Source organism: Protopterus annectens, chromosome 10.part0 (assembly GCF_019279795.1).
Source record: "Protopterus annectens isolate FY-2018-M chromosome 10.part0, PAN1.0, whole genome shotgun sequence".
NCBI classification, from domain to species: Eukaryota; Metazoa; Chordata; order Ceratodontiformes; family Protopteridae; genus Protopterus; species Protopterus annectens.
In genome coordinates this window covers 1225390292-1225409905 of record NC_056744.1, presented here as the reverse complement: position 1 = coordinate 1225409905, position 19614 = coordinate 1225390292, and positions in this window count along the sequence as shown.

Genomic DNA, 19614 nt, shown 5'->3' with positions numbered 1-19614 from the left:
GGGTGTCATCAGCCACGGCTCCAGTGCATAGCCAGCATCCCCCACTAAGTGACCATGTGGGATGTCCCCACTGGCAAATGTCTGGTACAGCTGCATCAGATGCCAGATATGGGCAGCCAGCACACTCATTCATTATTATGCCCTGGGCAACACACATGACCTGGCAGTTGATGCAGGGGAAGCCCTTGCGGTTAATGTAGGCCCTACCGCGCTCACCAGCTGGTGCTTTGATGTGTATATGCGTGCAGTCTATTGCACCCACTACCTCAGGGTATTCCGCTATTTGCTGGAAGAGACGCATATTGCTGGCCAATACCTCACGGGAATTGGGGAAATATACATGCTCACCGACATGTGCTGACATGGCATCCAGGAACTGGTGCAGTACCCCGGATGCTGATGCCTGTGATATCCCCATCATATCACCAGCTGGTCTCTGGAAGGTACCTGTTGCTAGTATTCCTAGGCCAACACATACCTTGGTTTCCACTGGGATGGGTTCCCCTCTGTTGGTTCTGTGTGTGAGGCGTGGCCTGCACAGCTCAACAATTTGCTGCAGGAGGTCTCTGTCCACTCTATAGCGCTCCACTATCTCCAGCTCATGTAACCCCTGGTAGGTGACCCCAGGCCTGTACACTCTTCTCCATCTCCTCACTGTGGGTTGTCCGGCAGCATTTGCATAGTCACCACCCTCAGCAAGTTGCATATGTCTCCTTATAACAGCTATGGCAGCCACTAGCATTTTTGTTCTGAGTGAAGCTTTTTCAGTTTTCACTTCTAATAGCTTACTCCTCTGTTGCAGTGTCTCTTGAGAGAAACATTCTGCACTGTTGTTTGCAGAGTTTTAAGTGCTGGGCTGGGCTACTGTTCTGCCTGTGTAATTGCCTTCTGATTGTTTTCACCTGCTAGCTCTGCCAGTAATCCCTGCTAGCTTCCTACTATTTCCCATGCTTCCTTTTCCCCTTCTGTTTCCTCAGGGGGAGCGACGCGCATACCAGCGAAAACACGCTCACAGTGGCTAACATGTGCGCACACATGCTTAGACGGACTAGAATCTGCTTATTCGGGTTAAAACGCATGCACACCAGTGCAAACAAGCTGACAGGTATTTAAACAGGCTCCTACATGCGTATTCTGCCTTAAACGCGCGCACTCACACTTACACGTGCGCACTCTAGCTTACTCGTGCCTACCATCGCGCACACGCGCACATGCACGCCCTGCAAGAAACTTTGGTGTTATCCATAGTGTACACCTTCCATTTCTTGGCTTTCCCATGCCTACTTGTTGACACTCCTCTTTCCATGATGTCTAACTGACAGCTTTCACATGCCACTGTGCTCCAATGAGCTGCATTCCTTTCATACATTCCCCCCTGTGATGTCACCTATCTCCTACTCTGTTACTCCCCCTTATCCTACTCCTACATTGCACGGAATATGCTCATTTCCAATGTAACAGTACGATTCACTATCCTACCACTCATTTACATAGGATTGCCTACTAATGCTTAGTTACATGTCTTACACTCCGCTTCCCCCCTTAGCAACCCCTACTCGGTGGCCATGTTGTTTTAGCCTGCTATTCCCTTCCATTGTAAATTCATGCTTTACATAAACCCACATTTGTGGGTTTAATTTTTTTATTTTTCTGTTTTTTTATAGCGCAGCTTGTTTGCGCGGTGCTGCGCTACGTTTAAACATCGTAAAAACATTTTTATTTTATGTTTGCATCGGGGTACGTTGCCAGTGGCCACATATTTGGCCATTGGCATGCTGCCTGGGACATTTGCAACCTTTATTTGGAGCTGACAAGGCTCCATTGTGTTATTTGCAGAATGGTACTCAGTTATCAACTGAGTACATTTCTGCAGATAACACGGCTCTTACACAGGCAGGTTTCTGCTTCCTGGATCTTGAAATTACCTCATTTGCATGCCTTTTGGCTGCAAGTGAGGTAATTAGCATATCCACGCCCTGTCCGTGTAAGAGCCGTTTTAGGTGCTCTCTTACACGCACGTTCAGGCTGTTCCTGGATCGCGATGGCTGCATGGAGTTTTACACTACTCTTAGACTCCATGCAAGCCATCATGAATCCTGCCCTTAGTCTATTACTCAGAGTGTGTGTGTGTGTCTCTATCTGAATAAATAAATAGACACACACAGGTGCTCTGTGTATATGTTTGAACAGGTGGTATTTCTCTCTTCAAAATTATCTGAAGTTCAAGTTTAAGTGCTTTTCACCAAAGCATTACACACTCATTTTCAACACAAATAAAAATGAAAAATATAAAGGGGGAAGGAGGGAAACTGAACTGATACCAAAAATTAACTGTTTTTCTGGAGAAACAAAGATATAGAACTATGTTGTTAACATATAATTCATTTTACTATTTTTATAAATTTAAACATCCATTTAAATCCACCCTTCAGAGTGCAAAGGATGGAATAAAACACACTGCTTAACAGTGCCCAACAAATTCTCCTCTATGCAGCAAGAACCTATACATCCTATCTGTTCTGTTTTTGTTAATCTAAAGATAAGACTCAGTCTGACCAAGGCAATTATATGGCTTGGGAGCTGTCTCTGGGCTCAAATATCGGCTAAATGAATTGCAGAAATACAAGCAGGGGCTGCCTTGTTTCAACATAGACCTGAAGTCCTGTGAGGGCAGTACGAGGGACCAGCACAGAGGCCCACACTTAAAAGCAGTAAAATCAAAATATCTGAGTGGTGACAGTTTAAGTATAAATCAATTTGTTAGCAGTGAGCTATTGACAGAGACAAAACATGGTCAAACTTTCTAAAAAGTTCAAAGAAACAATGTAACAATCATTTGAAGGAAACTACCTTTCTTTAAGAGTTTTTACTGTATTACTGTAGGAATGCAAATTTATAGTGTGAAAACACTGTACATCTTTTTATGGTGTTTCTCCTTTCTCTTTAGTTGTACAACCATGGAATTAGTGTTTTTGCAGGGAGGCAACCCCCATACTTAAATATGCTATCTTCCTTTTCAGTGGTTTTCTTTTTTGGGTACTGATTTCTTTGGTTGGTTTTGACTGTCAGTTTTCCTGTTTGGGGTGTTAGAAAGCATACAGGGATCTGTGATGTGCCCCATTTTATACACTAAAATAAAAAATTATCAATTCTATATTAATATCAAAGTTCAAAAAGAAACAAGCATTTCTGCAAAGGAGCAACCTCATTGCACCTGTGTGTGTGCGCGTGTGTGTGGACTTGTCCTACTCAATACTACCCCTTACTTTAAATATAGTATCTCTGTGTGGTTGCACAGCCAACGGAGAAACGGTAGATACAATTTTGATGCTGCTTAACACACTATATCTGAACTACATGTGCAGAAAAGTGGCATGTGAGTACATTTTGCTTGGCACGCCTTTTAAATACTCTCGCAGGATATCTTGCCGAGTTGAGAATTATTAATTAATTAATGTGCTTAAGATAATTAAATGAGCATGCATATCCAATTGTGATAGTTACCCCCCCCCCCCAACCCTGTAGTTTTGTTTTCCTGGTACTTGAACAACTTGTAGACATTATCATGTTTGATACTCTGCTTAAAAAAGGTTACCTGCCCTTGCTCTGCTTTTAAAAGGCATTTTGCAATTCTCTTCTCTTCAGGTTTATAGGTTTATTCTACTCATCTGAAAGGATACCCGGCATAATTCCTATTACATGCGGTTTATGAGGTTCAGAGAAATCAGCCCATGGGTGAATTTATAGATCCTCATCCACTCCACAGGCCTGGCTTCAAAGAGTGTTATGCAGCTGCTTTGACATGGAGTGAGAGTTTATTCCATATGCAAGGGATCTTTTGGGGAGAGAGAGAGAGAGCTATCCCAACAAGTTCCGTTAATCTCATGAGAGAGTTATCTCAACAACAAGTTCTGTTAGTATCATGAGAAAGAGAGAGAGCTATACCAACAACAAGCTCTGTTAATATCATGAGAAAGTGACAGCTATCCCAATAACAAGCTCTGTTAATATCAGGATGTAGATTTAGGAGCAGAGGGGGCACTGATGGTATTACCATTTTTTTTTTTTTTAATATGTAAGAGGTCAGACAGGATTGGGTCCTTCATAACCTTGTATGCCAAGCAGAAGCCACCGTGTAGAAGTCTGGAAGAGATGAATGAAAGTGATGGGACTTGTAGATGCTCTGTATTGTTTAAAGCTCATGCTCTATGTCAGATTTTTTTTTTAGTTTGACAATATATTTGGATAGGTTCATGCAAAAGTGGACATTCTATTATGGGCCAAATTAGGGAGTAGTGGGGACAATAACTTTCTTGGAGATGGAGGCTACACCTTTAGTAATTGGTAGAACCAAGTAGAAAGATTTCCTAACAATACTTACTGACATAATCATGAAAGACTAAAGCATATTTATGGACAGTGAAGCACTCTTTTAGCCATCATGTATTAACCTTGAGGGGGTTATCATGTACATGGTATGTGCAAGGTTGTTCATGTTACCCAAAGACACAAAACTACATTTTTGTGTTGAGCTTAATAAACTAGTGTGGTTTAGACCCTCTTGTCAATGACAACTCAGAATTTGCAGTAATCAGTAAACTTTGTTAGCCAGAGACCCTTGACATCAACTTGGGCATCAAAGAGGTGTATGATGAAAATAAGTGGATCCAGTAAAGCATTTTGATGCTACTGGTGACAAATCTTTTACATGAAAATATATTTGTATAAGATGTTTCACTGTGCTAGTTATCAACCCCTGTGCAATCCACTGAACAGTTATTTAAATAAGCTAATTTAACAATTACAGCAGTGTGTAAGACGGTATCAAAGACCTTAACTAGTCCATTCCTGTAGTTACTATCTCAAAGAAGTCACCAGATTTAGTAGACAGGACCCCCTTTCAAGAAGAAAAAAAATGGTTGAGTAGCCAATATTATTATTTATAAGTTCCATAATAAAGCATTCTGTTATTTTACAGTTAATACTCGTGATACTAATTGTTCTGTAGTTCCTATAACTGGTGGTGGGGCTATCCTTGTCTAGGCCATTCACCAAGCCTCATAATTATATCAAGTGGAGAGGCTAAGACTGAAGTTTTAAAAGGGTCTTTGTGAAGCCATGTTTAGTGTTGTATAAGAGACAGCAGGGTATGTTGTTTGAACCTGTGCAATTAATGTTTTTGGATTTTGCAGAGGGTATTTAAGACATGTTCAGAGGCAGTGGTAAGGAGTAGCAGAGGCTGATTATTAAGGGTTGACAAGCAGAAAGAAGTTGGAACTAAATGTATCTCCTCATATATTGTTAATGTCTTCATGGCCAAGGTAGGGTGGTATATGGCTGTGTCACTAACTCACCAACCATCCATTCAGGAAAATTTGGAACTGTCTGCGCATCTGCCCCAGATATGATTTGCTGTTACATTGACTCACTCACACACACACACACACACACACACACACACACACACACACACACACACACACACACACACACAAAAAAAATCAGTACATTTGTATGTAACATGCTTGCCCTAACAGTAGATTTAAGCTAGTCCGGTCCAGAGTAGACACTGGAACTGATGGGCAGGTCACTGAAGGTGCCTCTGTTTTGATAACAAAAATAAACCCTGGCAAGCTTGAACTTCTCCCTATCCCATAATGCACTGTTCCCACTGGATCTCCAGATCTTACTACTACTACTGAGAGCTTCAACAATTCTTTGCTCACCTTAAGCCAACTGAGAGGAAATTCTATTTTTTTGGGAGGGGAGGGTAAGTACCTTTTCTATATATATTTTTACATTTTCTCAGTAAATTAGCATAATTTCCTAATACATTTTTCATTAACTAGACTAGCCTCCTCTCATTCCCTTCATGTCCTCTATGTTTAAAAACAAAATAAATAAATGCATAAATCATCTGTGGCTAGCCTTCATAATTTTTTCAGTAATCTAAAATTTGGAATAGTAATGTTATCATTATTTTTTATTTATTTATTTTGTGATTTAGAACGACTGTTATTTTTTTAAAGAATGCATACAAATTAAAATTTCTACTTATAAAAAATATATTTGATGTATGTGTTTATAAGTTCCCTCTCCAAGTCCTTCACAAGATATGCATTGTGTATACTGGGGTAGGGCATTTTGACTCATATTGTTAATTCTGTAAAACATTAAGCTCAGTCCTCTTCTATCAAAACAAGCCGATTGTTAAAGATCTTTGAGTCTGACCCATGCAGAAAGAGAAATAAAGAAAAAAAGATGAGGAAAAAGTCAAGACCAATGACAAAGACAAGCCCTATCACTTGGGGGAAAAAAAAACAAGAAAACAGAAAACTTGATGACACTGAAACTTCAGTTCTGGAGAAGCTTTCCCCCATGAAGGTTCCAAGATTAGTGGCCACTTCAAGCAGAAATATTCTCCTCTTTGTAGGATCTTTCCTTCTTCTTTTGTTCATGTCCACTTCAGCTGCATACTTTTGTTTCTCTACAGTCCTATGCAGATGGACTGGGGCAAGATGATGCCTGTATTTGTAAAGGTTCAGCTTCAGTTTGGTGTTCTCTCAGCCCCTTCTGTGTCTAGGGTGGTGCACGAAGATACCCAGACCCTTTCTTTACTTCTCCTATCCAGGGTCTTGTTTCACACCAGGAGTATTGGAAAGAGTGAGAGAACTCACGTGAATATTCTCAGCACTCAAAGATGTACTTTCTTTGCAACTGATGCCAGTACTAACACCCACTAGGGCTGAAAGGACATTTGCGGACTCTGACCCCAAGCTTTTCTGGGGACTGTTGTCAACATTGATGCTCTCAGCATTCAACTCTTTGGTGGCAAAGTCCTCCATGATTACCTCCGTGCCGGAGTTGTAGGTACCAGTGATTTGCCAATGTTCCTCTTTCAGCATAGGAACCAAAGTGGTCAATGGCAATGGCCTTTGCCCTGAGTATCTTAGAAGCTTCAGTGCACAAATCATCAGATCTGATCTTGCTGCCTGAATGGGCATATGATCTGCCAACTCCACCCCTAGACACCATTGAGGCAAAGTTTTTAACTCATTCCCTCCAAAGGAACTCTGAGTTGTTACTCCAGCATTCAGTGGGTGTGGCCTGAGCTTTTTGGAAAGGAATTCATCCCTTCAAAGTTCAAACAAATTGCTAGAGCCATAAGTGATACTAGAAATCTGTATGTAGGAAACTATTCAGCACAAAGTAATCTTCAGAGCGGTTGCATTCATTTTATTCTAGGAACTGAACTAGGTTTATAAGCCACAATAACCACAATATTAGTTTTTGTAATGTTGTATAAACAGCTTACAATATCTCGGTGACCATTCAAGCAGCACCACATTCTTCCAACAGTATTTTCTTCACATAGCTGTGCGCTTTCTTATAAGGCTAAGCAGTTCTGTTTGTGTCACTTAATTGTTAAGATATTTTGAGAAACATAAAAATTATTACAATATAAATAGTTTTCAAGTAATATTCAATATCTCTTCTGCTACAGTAGACAGAAGTAAAATATCACATACAATGATGTTTCATAGAAACCTAACACATGAAATTATGGAAACTCTGAAACAGTTGCCACTGGGGAACCTGTAAAAACAGCTGGAGACCCAGGTGGCTAGTATTTATTCTTATTTCCTCACTGTCCATGCATCTGTTACATAACACAGCAAAACGGCAGTCAAATCAGCTAGTTCAGGTATTTCATTGCAATGTCAGTTGTTGCTATGCCTTACAGACTTTTCAAAACTCTTCAAGGTGACTTTTGTTAATGATTCCTTTGATGGAAACTCTCTGTCTGGGCATAAGGTCAAGAATAAACTGCTATGGGATTTCTAAGATGGTTGCACACAGATGAACAGCTTAATCTCTGCTCTCCCAGTATGAAAAAAGAAACTGACAGGTAAGGGCTAATAATTATGCCAGATTTAGTAAAATTCAGATACTGTCTAGTAAGTACACTGCCTGGATGCCAGCAAAGAATAAATTTAGAGAGAAAATCAACTAGAAAAGATGGAGAAAACACTGACTGGGAAGAATCCTGCAGCTGTTCAGCAAAAAGCAGTGCAAGCACCAGCTTTAGTACAAGAGATGGCTTCAAGTAATTTAGATGGAAAACTGAATCAAATATATTCAGAGCTGATTAAAATAAATGAAACATGGAATGAGTACATCAACTCAAATAAAAGGCTGAAAATGGAAGAAGCTTTGAGCAGCTGTTCAGATGAACTGATAAAACTGCAAATCAGAAGGCAAAATGAAGAAATGACTGGCTGAGTAGGATACTTCTCAAGAAGAGCCATTTAAAAAATGGTAGCATTAGAAGACAGAGCATGCAGATAAAACTTGAGATTCTCCTGTATCAGAGAAACTGGAAGAAACAGACTGCATTAATTTTATGAAAGCACCAGACTGGTATTCCACAGCAGGTTTCATTAATTGAAAGGGCATATCAAAAGTGTACACTCTAAAACTGGAGAGAAATCACAAAAGTTCAAGGAAGTACTCAGGTCACGGCCTGTATTAGTAAAGATGCAATCATACCAGCACAAAGTGTTTATCCTGTAATCATTCTGTCATTCCAAATAGAATAAGAATTAAATAAAATAAAAATTATACATAGAAATATGAAAAATTGGAGACTGTAGAGTGTTTCTGGAAAATGATTATTTACTGTACACCAGGCAGGAAAGAAGCAAATTTATCCCAACAACCAGAGAATGTCAAGATGTAGGTGTGAGATTCAAGCTGCTGTATCCAGATGTCTTCAGAATATTTTTATTTGATGATCGAAGACATTTTTGCAACAGAACACGATAAGGAAAGAAATACAAAAGTTTGGTAAATGCACTAAACGATGTAAAACCAAAACAGACAAGTGTACGGTATAGAATTTAATAATATGAAGCAATTTTCTTTCCTCTCAATGCAGCAACTTCTTCAGATAAAATAAAAAACTACAAATCGTGCTTAAATACTTAAAGTAAAAGCATCCCATGTTAAAAAAGTGTCACATGTTAAAAAACATCCTATCCAGAACCAGGGCTATATATGCACGTACTATTAAAATACAGTCTAAATATTCTTGTATTACATATACTCTATATAATTATAAGAAGTAAATTGTAAAACAAGCATAACTAATATTCTGTACCGATACATAAAAAACAAGTGTCACTTGCACTAATACTACATCACCTTTTTAAACTTTTTAATTTAAGCAAACAGGTGATATTACAGGTTTCATTAAGACCTGGACTAGAAAACACGTTGAATCTTAATGCCAAGCTAATTCATGTTCTTCTAGTAATAAATTAACTGGACCGCCCCTAATATCAAGCTGGACTTGATCAATTGCTTTAAACAAAAACTTATGCCCCCCACTCGAAAATGAATGTTTAGCCAAGGAATTGTCACTTTTGTTTTATCAATTGCATGGGTGTGTTCATAAACTCTATCACTGAGTCTACACTCCGTTTTCCCAATACGGAAGGCAGTGCAGGACGTACACATGGCAACATACACAACTAACTTTGAATTACAATTAAGTTTGTACTTCAATTCATACTTCCTCCCATTAATGGTGGAAGTCTTACCTACGTCCATAAATTTACACATCCTACATGTACCACAAGTGGACATCCCTGCATATCTATTTGGACCCTTTAGTTCATTCCTTTCAAGTAGGTTCTTAAGATTAGAACCTCTTCTAAAAACTAGTCTAGGAAAACTACCTAGTTTTTCTACTAAGAATTTATCATTATTAATAAATTCCCAGTTTTTATATAATATGAGTCTCACTATCTCACTGTCCATGCTGTATGTAGTTATAAAACTGGTTCTATAGTTAGCCGTCATGTTACCAATAGATGATACTATAGCTGGACTCATACTCAGAGGGTTAGAACTAGAAAAATCTTGATCGATTGCACTCAACAATGGGATTCTGCTCAAAATAGGCTTAATTATCCCATTATATCTTTTACATTGTACCTCATCTACCAATGAATCAATGAGGTTTATGAGATAACCCTGCTGTTGAAACATATTACACAAGAGCCTACATTCATCAATTAAATCAGCCTCTAAAGTGACCATTTTAGCTGTTCTAATTAATTGACCCTTGACAATAGAATGTTTTTGTTAAAAAGAGTGACCACATGTAAAATGGAGAAATGAATTACAGTAAGTGTCCTTTCTCAATATTCTGGACACAAATCTATTATTTACTACATCCTTAAATAACCTAATGTCAAGGTAATCAATAAGAACACAATCAAAATTGAAAGTAAATTCAAAAAAGTCAGTCATGTTGTTCAAGTAGTTGACAAATGTTTGTGCTTGCGCCCTATCCTCTGTAAAAACAATGAATATGTCGTCCAAAAATGGGTGTAGTAGATAAGGTTCACCATGTGTTGGGAGTTGTTAAAAATAAATTATTTTTCCCAGTAAGCCATTACTAAATTTGCTAGACTGGCTCCACATGGCGAACCCATAGCTGCACCTCTCTTCTGGAGATAAAACTCCTTGTTAAAAGTAAAATAATTATTCGTGAGGATGATGTCCAATAAGACCTCTATGAGATGGATCTCGTGTGTCGTTGCCTCCTTGGCTTTAAGCATCAAACTCACCCACTCGACTCCCTCCAAGTGGGGGATCGAAGTATAAAGATCTTTGACATCAATAGTCAAAACGTTATTGTCCGTGTCAAAATTAAGGTCATTAATCCTGTGTAAAAATGACCAAGAGTCTTTACAAACCTGAGGTTCGGGCATCAAGTATTTCTGTAAAATAGTGTCGACTACCTTCGCACAGGGGTATGTAATTGAGCCCCTTCCATCTATCAGGGGTCTCATAGGGGGATTAGGTAAATCTCTATGCACCTTGGGGATAGCAAACATCACAGGGATTTTAGGCCATGAAACTGACACGTAGTTAAACATATTGATGTCAATTTTTGCCTCTATAAATTGGTCATTTAAATAACCTTTAATACGATTGTAGGCTACATTGATTTCATTAAGTGATGTTTTAGAATAGGCGTCACCGTTCAAAAGTATTCCCGTTCTAGTATTATAGTCTACAAGGTCAAAAATAGCCAACCCACCCCCTTTGTCTGGCTTAACCACCCTTACTTGGAAGGATCTTAAAGTATGTAAGACTAACATTTCCTCACGGGTGACATTAACATTCCTAATCCTTCTAAAATTGGGGCACCATCTAGTATCCATAACATGTCTCAAATCAAACTCACAAACATTTTCAGAAATACTAAGAACTGGGTGTAATGGGGGGTTGAATGTATTTGGAACCCTCAATACCTGGTTCCTGTCGGCAGTATTACCAAATAAGGCTGTAAGATTAAGTTTTCTAACGAAAAACTTTAGATCCATAATAAACTGAGCAATGTCCAAATGTCTGCTAGGGACAAACGTGTTGCCCTTATCTAAAAGATCGATGAGCACTGGGTCTATAGTGATGGATGAGTAGTTAAAGATGTTGAAATCTTCTACAGAGTTCTTCACAATGTTAACGTTTTGGTAACAATCCTGTGCTATCTCCTGCACCTGTTGTTGCGCTGTTTGTTTTTTTGGTTCTGGTGGTACTGTCTCTTTGGGATAGCACCAGGGTGTTTGATGTTCTGAAAATTTGGATTGCTATCACAAACGTTAAAAATCCTGTTGGTTATTAACTGCATGACTATTGTTATTACGTATCCGTTTGCTACATCTCACATTGTCCTGGTTGGGCTTAGAGTCGCCCACATCCTCAGTATTAACTGTGTTAGGTTCATTCCTCTCTGGTTGCAGAAAATTGTTGACAATGGAAGGCGGCACTACTTGGGCCAATGATGGCCTCGGGTAAGCTGTACCGTTATCAAATGCTAAACGGTCTCTCTTCATTTTTTTAATTTTATTATTCTTCAGCCTGTCCAGCAATTGATCAATGCTGGAAAAGCACCTTTCATAGTCAAATTTGTATCTTAAGAAATCTGTATTTAAAGTAATGTCAGTGTTCAAATCTGAAACTTCCTTAGTCAGCTCCTCGATTTGAATAGAATAGTGTTTAATTATTAATTGCATAAGGTCGAAACCTTGTTGATCAAACAAAGAATTGAGCTCTAAATGAAAAAGAGAGTCAGCTACTAGTCCCGTGGGGTATTGATGGAAACGTAACCCCTTTGGAACCACACGCTCATTTAAACATTCTTTGAAGTAAACTACTTCAAGTTGAAGCTTTTTAAGCTTAAGATGTTTAATGTCAAGTAATTTCAATTTATCGCTTAGCGAGCGGGAACTAACCTGTTGATTTTTGGTGTTGTCAGCTGGTTGCATCTGACTTCATCCTAAGCCTGTCATAAACATTGTAGTATCGTTCACCCATTCATTGAAATATGGAGCACCAATAAGCCCCACAACACCATTCTGTGTGTTCCCTTGCTCGTTTAGGTGAATAATGGTGTTAACGGTCGATCCACTTGGTAGTTGTTGTGCTGGAGGGATAGAACTGTTAACAGTTGAAGGAAAAGAGTCACCACCCTGGTTGTTACTAATCGATAGCACATTGGAAACTCCCACTATGCCTCCCTGCTGTGCGAGAGCAACACTAAAACTAACGTGCTGGAATGGACCTTGTTGTAAGTACCATTCATCCACCAAGTCCAATTGGGAAGCAATCATATCTACACACTTAGTTAAAGCGTTAAGCAAAGAAGTAATGTTCAATAAATCAGTTTGTGGCTGTAATGAACCAAACAGACTAGGACTGCTGGACACACCAGATGCCATGGACAAACACTCAAAACAAGCTGGTAAATGCACTAAATGATTTAAAACCAAAACAGACAAGTCCAGCAGACAAAAGAGTACGGTATAGAATTTAATAATATGAAATGCTTTTTGTTGCTGTCAATACAGCAGCTTCTTCAGATAAAATAAAAAACTACAAATCGTGCTTAAATACTTAAAGTAAAAGCATCACATGTTAAAAAATTGTCATGTTAAAAAACATCCTATCCAGAACCAGGGCTATATATACACGTACTATTAAAATACAGTCTAAATATTCTTGTATTACGTATACTCTATATAATTATAAGAAGTAGTTTGTAAAATGAGCATAACTAATATTCTGTACCGATACATAAAAAAGTGTCATTTGCACTAATACTACATCACCTTTTTAAACTTTTTAATTTAAGCAAACAGGTGATATTATAGGTTACATTAAGACCTGGACTAGAAAATGCGTTGAGTCTTAATTGCCAAGCTAGTTCGCGTTCCTCTAGTAGTAAATTAACTGGACCACCCCTAATATCAGATTGGACTTGATCAATTGCTTTAAACAAAAACATATGCCCCCCGCTCAAAAATGAATGTTTAGCCAAGGAATTGTCACTTTTGTTTTTATCAATTGTGTGGGTGTGTTCGTAAATTCTATCACTGAGTCTACGCTCTGTTTTCCCAATATAGAAGGCAGTGCAGGACGTACACATAGCAACATACACAACTAACTTTGAATTACAATTTTGTACTTCAATTCATACTTCCTCCCATTAATGGTGAAAGTCTTACCTACTTCCATAAATTTTCACATCCTACATGTACCACAAGTGGACATCCCTGCATATCTATTTGGACTCTTTAGTTCATTCCTTTCAAGTAGGTAAATTAGAACCTTTTCTAAAAACTAGTCTAGGAAAACTACCTAGTTTTTCTACTAAGAATTTATCATTATTAATATTAATAAATTCCCAGTTTGTATATAATATGAGTCTCACTATCTCACTGTCCTTGCTGTATGTAGTTATAAAACTTGTTCTATAGTTAGCCGCCGTGTTACCAATAGACAATACTATAGCTGGACTCATACTCAAAGGGTTAGAACAATTAAGATCTTAATCAATTTCACTCAACAATGGGGTTCTGCTCAAAATAGGCTTAATTATCCCATTATGTCTTTTAAATTGTACCTCATCTACCAATGAGTCAATGAGGTTTATGGGATAACCCCGCTGTTGAAACATATTACTCAAGAGCCTACATTCATCAGTGAAATAAGCCTCTAACGTGACTATTTTAGCTGCTCTAATTAACTGACCCTTGACAATAGAACATTTTTGTGAAAAAGGGTGACCACTTGCAAAATGGAGAAATGAATTACAGTAAGTGTCCTTTCTGAATATTCTGGACACAAATCTATTTTTCACTGCTTCCTTAAATAACCTAATGTCGAGGTAATCAATAAGAACACAAAACTGAAAGTAAATTCAAAAAAGTCAGTCGTGTTGTTCAAGTAGTTGACAAATGTTTGTGCTTGTGCCCTATCCCCTCTAAAAACAATGAATATGTCGTCCAAAAACGGGTGTAATAGATAAGGTTCGCCACGTGTTGGGAGTTGTTAAAAATAAATTCTTTTTCCCAGTATGCTATTACTAAATTTGCTAGACTGGCTCCACATGATGAACCCATAGCTACACCTCTCTTCTGGAGATAAAACTCCTTGTTAAAAGTAAAATAATTATTTGTGAGGATGATGTCCAATAAGACTTCTATGAGATGGATCTTGTGTGTCGGTGCCCCCTTGGCTTTAAGCATCAAACTCACCCACTCGACTCCCTCCAAGTGGGGGATCGAAGTATAAAGATCTTTGACATCAATAGTCAAAAAGTTATTGTCCCTATCAAAATTAAGGTCGTTAATCCTGTGTAAAAATGACCAGGAGTCTTTACAAACCTGAGGTTCGGACATCAAGTATTTCTGTAAAATAGTGTCCACTACCTTTGCACAGGGGTATGTAATTGAGCCCCTTCCATCTATCAGGGGTCTCATAGGGGGATTAGGTAAAGCTTTATTCACCTTGGGGATGCCAAAGATCACAGGGATTTTAGGCCATAAAACTGACATGTAGTTAAACATATCATTGTCAATTTTTGCCTCTATAAATAGGTCATTTAAATAACCTTTAATACGATTGTAGGCTACATTGATTTCATTAAGTGATGCTTTAGAATAGGCATCACTGTTCAAAAGTAGTCCCATTCTAGTATTATAGTCTACAAGGTCAAAAATGGCCAACCCACCCCCTTTGTCTGGCTTAACCACCCTCACTTGGAAGGATCTTAAAGTATGTAAGGCTAACATTTCCTCACAGGTGACATTAACATTCCTAATCCTTCTAAAATTGGGGCACCATCTAGTATCTATAACATGTCTCAAATCAAGCTCACAAACATTTTCAAAAATACTAAGAACTGGGTGTAATGGGGGGGTTGAATGTACTTGGAACCCTCAATGCCTGGTTCCTGTCGGCAGTATTACCAAATAAGGCTGTAAGATTAAGTTTTCTAATCAAGAACTTTAGGTCCATAATAGACTGAACAATGTCCAAATGTCTGCTAGGGACAAACATGTTGCCCTTATCTAAAATAACGATGATTACTGGGTCTATAGTGATGGATCAGTAGTTAAAGATGTTGAAATCTCCTACAGAGTTCTTCACAATGTTAACATTTTGGTAACAATCGTGTGCTATTTCCTGCGCCTGTTGTTGCGCTGTTTGTTTTTTTTGGTTTTGGTGGTACTGTCTCTTTGGGATAGCAATCCAAATTTTCAGAACATCAAACACCCTGGTGCTATCACAAATGTTAAAATCATGTTGGTTATTAACTGCACGACTACTGTTGTTATTACGTATCCATTTGCTACGTCTCACATTGTCCTGGTCGGGATTAGAGTCGCCCACATCCTCAGTATTAACGGTGTTAGGTTCGTTCCTCTCTGGTTGCAGAAAATTGTTGACAATGGAAGGCGGCACTACTTGGGCCAATGATGGCCTCGGGTAAGCTGTACCGTTATCAAATGCTAAACGGTCTCTCTTCATTTTTTTAATTTTATTATTCTTCAGCCTGTCCAGCAATTGATCAATGCTGGAAAAGCACCTTTCATAGTCAAATTTGTATCTTAAGAAATCTGTATTTAAAGTAATGTCAGTGTTCAAATCTGAAACTTCCTTAGTCAGCTCCTCGATTTGAATAGAATAGTGTTTAATTATTAATTGCATAAGGTCGAAACCTTGTTGATCAAACAAAGAATTGAGCTCTAAATGAAAAAGAGAGTCAGCTACTAGTCCCGTGGGGTATTGATGGAAACGTAACCCCTTTGGAACCACACGCTCATTTAAACATTCTTTGAATTAAACTACTTCAAGTTGAAGCTTTTTAAGCTTAAGATGTTTAATGTCAAGTAATTTCAATTTATCGCTTAGCGAGCGGGAACTAACCTGTTGATTTTCGGTGTTGTCAGCTGGTTGCATCTGACTTCATCCTAAACCTGTCATAAACATTGTAGCATCGTTCACCCATTCATTGAAATATGGAGCACCAATAAGCCCCACAACACCATTCTGTGTGTTCCCTTGCTCGTTTAGGTGAATAATGGTGTTAACGGTCGATCCACTTGGTAGTTGTTGTGCTGGAGGGATAGAACCGTTAACAGTTGAAGGAAAAGAGTCACCACCCTGGTTGTTACTAATCGATAGCACATTGGAAACTCCCACTATGCCTACCTGCTGTGCGAGAGCAACACTAAAACTAACGTGCTGGAATGGACCCTGTTGTAAGTACCATTCATCCACCAAGTCCAATTGGGAAGCAATCATATCTCCACGCTTAGTTAAAGCGTTAAGCAAAGAAGTAATGTTCAATAAATCAGTTTGTGGCTGTAATGAACCAAACAGACTAGGACTGTTGGACACACCAGATGCCATGGATAAACACTCGAAATAAGCTGGCAAATGCACTAAACGATTTAAAGCCAAAACAGACAAGTCCAGCAGACACAAGAGTATGGTATAGAATTTAATAACATGAAATACTTTTTGTTGCTGTCAATACAGCAACTTCTTCAGATAAAATAAAAAACTACAAATCGTGCTTAAATACTTAAAGTAAAAGCATCACATGTTAAAAAAGTGTCACATGTTAAAAAACATCCTATCCAGAACCAGGGCTATATATACACGTACTATTAAAATACAGTCTAAATATTCTTGTATTATGTATACTTTATATAATTATACATGTGACACTTTTTTAACATGTGATGCTTTTACTTTAAGTATTTAAGCATGATTTGTAGTTTTTTATTTTATCTGAAGAAGTTGCTGTATTGACAGCGACGAAAAGCGCTTCATATTATTAAATTCTATACTGTACTCTTGTGTCTGCTGGACTTGTCTGTTTTGGCTTTGCATTGTTAAATACAAAAGTTTGTCCAACAAATGGTGAGCCATCACACAGAAAGGGACTCTGCTTCTCATTCTTCTGATGCTAAAGCTTATAGACACTTAAAGTGAAACCTTTTCTAGTATTCCAATGGAAAATGTTTGAGACACAGAAAAAGCACAGGAGATGACTGAGAAAATCAGGAATACCTTGGGCATGAACCAGATTCTGGTGTTGGGAGATGGAGATGACGATGAAGAAGAAAATGACCAGCAATTCTGAAATTAGTGACTACATGTGAGATTATAAAGCATCAATCGCATTTGTGAAATATGACTTTACAAGAGAAAGTGGCTGAGAAAGATTTGACTTTTGTTGACTTTGTTAAACTTGTGGATGGACTGAAAAGCATCTACCCCATTTAATGTCATTAAGATTTGGAAGGACATTAACAAGAAAACAAGTAACTGTAAGTAAAACAATTTTTGTTCTTAACAGTATTTTTATAAAATATTTCATGATATAAATTGCATGTTATATAGTAAAACAAATGTGTGTAATATTAAGTCACGGATATCTAAAATAAGGGAGTGAGAGTGAGTATTTTCAATGATCATCGTATATGAAAAAGATACTAAAGTAAAAAAGTATGTTGGTTTTAGTTTTACGAAATGTAGACATGACAATATAAAAAGGGAAGAAAGGATGGACAATAGCATATTAAAGTTAATATGCTGTAATCTTGGGCTGTTGGGTGGGGGATTGGGTGTAAAAGTGCACTGATTATAATATACAGAATGTTAAGATGTGCTCTCTTATTTTTGCATAGATGAATGACTGGATTAATGCCTTGGCTTAATCTAAAAACAATTTCTTGTGTGTAAGCATGTGGGTTTAAAGAATAAGAAAACATTGTGAATGTAATGAGAAGTTTTTCTTTAGCAAAGAAATGTTCAGTGTGTGTTGGACAAGTCTGCAGCTGATGGCAGTTGTATATTCTGTTCTTATGCTTCCATGGAGACAAGCTGACTACAAGTACAGGCAATAAATTGTGAGAGTTATGGGCATTGTTTGCTGAGGAAACTGTAAAATCAAAAACTACAATGGAAAGCAGCTCAGTAAAAAATAAAGTTTGAAATTATTGGAAGTGAATAAGAATTAGTAGCTTTGCTGTTACCTAAATACTTCAATCCATTTACTACAACAGTGTATTTGTTTGTGTCTTTCGGCTTTTCCCCATTAGGGGTCGCCACAGCGGAACTCTGGTCCGCTAATGATTGGTAGTTGATTTTTACGTGCCGAGTTACCAGCCCTGACGCACAACCTTCAATGAAGGTACACCCATTCACGCATGTCTCCACGCAGAAGACGCTCTAGCCGAGAATCGAACTGGACAGCGTCTTACTGTGAGGTGACAATGCTGCTGCAGCACCACCACTTTAAAGATAGCCAGTGTGCTTTTTCTTTAGGCTAAAAGTTAAATATTTCCTGAAAGCATGCATGCTGTTTTTTCACATCTGGGAGGGGAAGAGAGAAGAAAATAACAGACATCAATTAGTGTAAGTAGCAGCACAGGCTATAAAATGCACTTTTTTAGCATTCATAATCTTAATTTTAAGTTAAGTAATGCCTGTGAGTGCAGCTTTAAATTTGGGACAATTGTTCATAACAGGAGGATTAAATGTTATTCATTAAAGATGTACATTATTTTGTGTTTTTTTTTAAGTTATTAGGTTAGGGGGGTATTTTGAATGTGTGTTTCTTTTTTTGTCTGTGGGTTTTCATTAAAACAAAAAGTATTGAAAAATATGACATAGGTTTAATGAAGATGACAAGAAACAAGTGTATAAAAATCAATATACCAAAACATCAGTGGATGCACAAAAGTTGTAAATAAGACATTTTAAAAAGCTATCATATATAATAGGTGGGAATAATAACGTCTTAACATAATGACTATGCTACCCATGTTATTTTGGGATGTAAATGGCCTCACAAATATAGCTAAAAAGGTAAAAGCACTGAATTATATTAAGAAATGCAGTGTATAAATAGCAATGTGTCTCCTGTAGTTTTGCTACAGGAGACACATTTGGAAAGAAATGAGCAATAGGTTCATACTAGGCTATCTGCCCTAGGGCATTTATAAGCCTAGCCAGAGTGTGTTTGGCTTTCGCCACCCCTTGGAATGAGGATACTGTGCCCATTTAGGGTTTAGTTTACTGCGCCTAATGAATTTGATAAAGGAAGGATTTCAGACTGGATATTGAGCAGGATATCATGGATGAAGGAAAAGGGGAATGCCAATGGCATGGATTTATATTGCACTTAAAACTGCTATTATAGAGCTTAAGAAAATCTTGGGAGAAATAATCAGGTTTAAG